The sequence below is a fragment of the Tamandua tetradactyla genome, chromosome 7 (genome assembly GCF_023851605.1).
Source record: "Tamandua tetradactyla isolate mTamTet1 chromosome 7, mTamTet1.pri, whole genome shotgun sequence".
Classification (NCBI taxonomy): domain Eukaryota; kingdom Metazoa; phylum Chordata; class Mammalia; order Pilosa; family Myrmecophagidae; genus Tamandua; species Tamandua tetradactyla.
The window spans coordinates 117,369,547-117,374,747 of NC_135333.1; the positions used below are offsets into that span (position 1 = coordinate 117,369,547).

The 5,201-nt window shown below is 34.2% G+C and overlaps 1 pseudogene; it reads left to right on the forward strand.

Moving 5' to 3' along the window:
• The first annotated feature begins 220 nt into the window (after nt 1-220).
• Nucleotides 221-3,007, forward strand: LOC143690603 (olfactory receptor 6C74-like; annotated as a pseudogene).
• The last annotated feature ends 2,194 nt before the right edge of the window (nt 3,008-5,201 follow it).

Below are 5,201 nucleotides of genomic sequence, written 5' to 3' on the forward strand. Positions count from 1 at the left end.
ATCTTCATCACAGGCAAAAATCAGCTCAGTGCATGCTTTACCATCTGCAATGATGTTCATTGTGGTATGGGTCCTTGCCATGTACATCATCATGGGTAACATAGACAGTGGCTTTCCATGCCACTAGTTGTCACCATTGGTCCCTTCCTAAGACCAGAGAAACTTTTATTCTCCAGACATGTTTTTTCTGTAAACCTCCCAGACTGATAAGCCATTGGCAATGGCCCATGAGTCGGAAACAGGTATATGAGGGTGCTTGGGTCTAAGTGTTGCAGGGTTAAGAGGCCGCCTGGCAGTTCAGTTCCTTGGGCACATTTTCCCATGGCAGAGGAAATATATAACCTGCCTGGGGGGAGGGAAACAGACTTCTGCTCAATTTACACAGGGAGACTTCAGCTTGGCCAATTATTCTGTGAACCAGCACTGAGCAGCTGGTGGGGAAGCTGTTCAGGATTTTAAGTGTTTTGGCCAGATGCCTTGGGATGCCAAATATAATAATTTTTACAGATAAATTTTCCATTAGATACAGCTATAACTCTTTTTTTTGTTTTTTTACTATTAAAGTATTAGCCTCATTTTATTCTACCTTTTACAAATTTTTTGTGGATAAAAGTGAGAGATTGAAAATACATTACAATGATGACTCAGAATTAAACATTTATAACTTTTATTATTTGACTCATATTTACCATATCTAACACAGCTAAGTATAATTGCATTTAATCTTCAAAGTTCTAATGATTTCAGGTGAATTTTGTTGTTGCCTTTAAGGTTGTGCTGTGGGGATAATTGATGTTTGTGTTATTGCAGTTGGGCAAAAAAATGCTTTGATAAAGTGAAACTCTTGTTTAGAAGTTTTATATGTATGCATCATTATCAATGTCACCATAGGGTAATGTATAAATGAGAAAAAATATATGCTAGATTGCTCCACAATTGTCCAAATGTGCCAGAGTAAGTGTCTCAGCAAGGTGGGTGGAAAGGTGGAGAGGCAGTTCTTTCCATTAGTGCATGTTGACATTTCTATCACAGATGATTTTGATATCATTGGTTGCAACCAAATCTGGTTTGTGTATTTCACTTTGCTTCTGCTTATGGAGCTTCCTCTGCCTGAAATTCTTGGTCTCCACTCTTACCTACTTCAAGGCTACATCTTATAATCCAGCTTCTCTGGTGCATCCTTCTGGAATAGTATAACATAATGTTAGAAAACCACTCACTTGTCAATTAGCTTTTGCTTCTTTGTCTGGTCTTTTATATATATGTTCTGCCTTTTAAAAATAATTTGTTTTAGAAGTTAGAAATAATTCTCTTAATATTCTCAAGGCAGAAAACACTGCCTTACATAATGCCCATTGAAAAGAAATATGATCATTTATGCTTTCATGATGAAGACACCTATTTCTATTCCATAGAAATACTCCATAGAAATAACACTGACGTTATTTTTTTTAAAGAAACATGCTAAAAAAATGGGGGGGAAAAGAAATGTGCTAGTAATTGTGGTTGTATATAGCTGTGTAATTTTAAAGTGATACTTTCAGAAAATAGCATCTCTGAATGCTGAATATTTGTTCTGCAGTTTACTAGCTATACAAGCTGTAATTCTTTGTGGTTGTGCTTTATTTTTTCCCTCACTATATCTCATAGAATAAGCATAAATATGTGATCATAATGTTTGGCAAATATTTTGTGCTTCAATTCAATTTATCTATTATTGCTGTGTCTATAATTGCTAGTTAGCTGTACGTTTGAATATCCTTATCTTTATAGTGCATTAAATTTATCTCAACATGACTTCTACTACACATTACATGATTGAAATGTATTAAATTTCTTTTCCACTGTTGTAGGCTATGCTTCTTTCAACATTGTTCATGTTTTTAGTTATACTTAAGGCAAAGAGCAAAGAGGATTGTATTTGAAATATATTCAGTGTTAAACATTTTCTCCATTACTCCACCTTTACATATTTACTTACACAATTTTAATCTTCTGTCTTTGATTAATGAATTCATTCTCTGAAATCTCTAAGAGATTTTGGGCTTAAGAGGCCTATGAGGCTAAGTGAACAGTAATGGGAACCATTCAAGAGTGACCCTATTTATCATAAAAGATTTGACTGATGAGTCACAGGTGAAAGTTTTGTTATTTACCTTTGTGATTCTCATTTACTTGCTCAGCATCACTGGCAATTTAATCATCATCACACTCACCCTGCTGGATGCTCACCTCAAGACACCCATGTATTTTTTCCTTAGGAATTTTTCCCTCTTAGAAGTTTCTTACACTACTAGATGCATCCTTAACTTCCGGGTTACCTTGGCAACTGGGGACAAAATCATTTCCTATGACTGTTGTGTCACTCAGGTGTTTTTTACCTCCCTTCTTGGAGCATCTGAATTTTACCTGCTGGCGGCCATGTCCTATGATTACTACGTTGCCATCTGTAACCCCTGCACTACACGACCATCATGAACAACAAAGCCTGCATATGGCTTATCCTCAGTTGATGGCTTGCTAGGTTCTTTACCATCTTTCCACCTCTTATTCTGGGCCTAAACGTTGACTTCTGTGCCTCCAACATTGCTGCTCATTTCTATTGTGACACTAGTCCTCTCTTGCAGATCTCCTCCTCAGATACCTAGCTTATCAAGACAGTGGGTTTCATCTCAGCTTCAGTGACACTCCTGGTCACATTGGTAATGGTGATAGTATCATACACCTATGTTGCATTCATGATCCTAAAAATCCCTTCAAGTAATCAAAGAAAAAGGCATTTTCTATATGTTCTTCCCACATGATTGTGATTTCCCTCTTATGGCAGTTGCATTTTTATGTATGTTAAACCCTCAGTCCAAAAAAATTTTTTTCCAAGGGAATTGCAGTACTCAATACCTCAGTTGCCCCACTTTTGAATCCTTTCATCTACACTCTAAGGAACCAACAAGTGATAAAAGCCTCCGTGCATATGGTACAATGCGTTATTTTGTTCTCAAAGAAATAAATGTTCTGCTACGTTATAGAAAGGAAATCAACAAAAGAATTTTAAATAATATCAATTTACCAATTATAGCTTCTTACCAGTTCTTTTATTCTGGTTGTTTTAGCCTTTCTTTTACAAGCTTTATTTGCATATAAAACTTTTCATTACACAATGTTAAAAGTTTGTCAGAATGTTTTCATCATTGTTCTTGATCATCTTTAAAAACATTTATTTAAAAACTATGGTTGCACTTTTAAAGTATACTCTGTAGAAAGCAGATATATTTTATTTTTATATGCAAGTTTCATTAGAGATGTTTATATTTTAAGTATTTTCAGATATCTAAAATATTGCGGTCCTAGTCTTAAACCAACAAATCATTGGCATTCTTCTGGCCTCCAGAGCCACAAAACTGTTGTTTCAGAAAGTTCCTGGCTGTTTACTAGCTACTTAGGATGAGGAATGAATCCTGGAACTCTTCATTCCACCATCTTCTGCCATGAAGTTAATCTTTTTCTGGTGGTGAGCCAATGTGACATCCAGGCTCACAAAAGTCCAACCTTATTAATAACATCTTCAGTAGCACATCCTTTGTTCCTCTGAATCAGGCATTTTGAACCCGAGAATGAAGATGTGTTGGTACTTTGAGCATTATAGGAGTACAGATGGATGAGTGGAATATAGCAAAGAAATATTCTCAGATCATAAGTATCTCATACAAGCATCAGCCCATAGTGAAACACCATTTCTAATCAGAGTATAATTTCTACCCTCAAGGGTGTCACTGTTGATAAGAAGTAAAGTTTAAACAACTACTGAAATTAACTCAAATATTCCCCTACTACAATTAGAAGAGTTAGTAGAATGGAAAAGATTTCCATGCACTTGAACAACAAAACATAAGAAAGATACATCACATAAATCCATCAAAACAATTTTCATAATAAACTCATCTAAAAAGAACGAATGGTTTACAGTTGGCTAGAAGATACAAAAGGGAGAGAACAAAGGAAAAAACAACTCAGAAAGCTAAATCCCATAGTTATATAAGACAGAAAATTAGATTGTAAAAAATATTAATTATAGGTTTTGGAATAGTGCTGATATGGCAGGACAAAAGGGACTCAATGGCTTTAAAACTCCACAAGTAAGAGGACACAATTTTAGTTTGAGGATTTTGTCTGAGTTAGGATTTGTGTTTCCTCTTAGACTATATAATCCAGTTAAATGCTTCCTGGTTGGTTTTGAATGCATTACAATGACAAAATATTGTAACTTCATTTTTAAAAATATTTCAATAAACCTAATTACATTAGATAGTGTTTTGTGTATGCATCACTTAAATGAAATTTCCCATAAAATTCTGATCCTATTCAAATTAGGCACATGGGATATGTTGACCTTCAAAATTGCCATTTACTGAGCTATTTATTCCAACAAAATTTTCATTTCCTGTCTTTGGCTTTTGTTTCTATTCAGTTGTTCATCATATATATACATTATCAAGCAATAAATTATGTGTACTGTTTAACAGACTTTATTTTTACTTCTATAGAGAATCTTTTGCTGAGTTTAGTGTATACATTTCAATTGATAGAGGCAAGTATCTTGTCTATATTTAAACATAATTCTACTTTACTTTTCTCAGTTAAGACAGAGTACTAAACAATACTTCCACTTACAGAATGTTGTTTTATCTATCTATCTATCTATCTATCTATTTATCTATCTATCTATCTATCTATCTATCTATCTATCTATCTATCTATCTATCTATCTATCTCTCCATCTATCAATCTTTATCTATCTATCTGTCAATCTCTATCTATCTATCTATCTATCTATCTATCTATCTATCTATCTATCTATCTATCTATCTATGTATCTATCATCTATCTATCTATTTATCTTTTATCCTGTCATCTATTATCTATTATATCTTCTTAGAAGAGCCAAAAATCTCATTCAGATTATAGTTAAGATTTACTTTTGGATTTAGAATCATTTGCCTGAGTTCATATGAATTTTCATTAACAGTAAAAGTTAACTGTCTTAGACCCAATACAGCAGCATAAGGAGTTCTAGGATTTAGCCCACCTTCCAGGATAGCAAGTAAATAGCCTGGAACAGTCAGAAGCATCTGTTAAGAGGCCTCAAGAGACCAGAATTACATCACACAACAGCCAGGAATGAATGGAAATGTGATTGATAAATC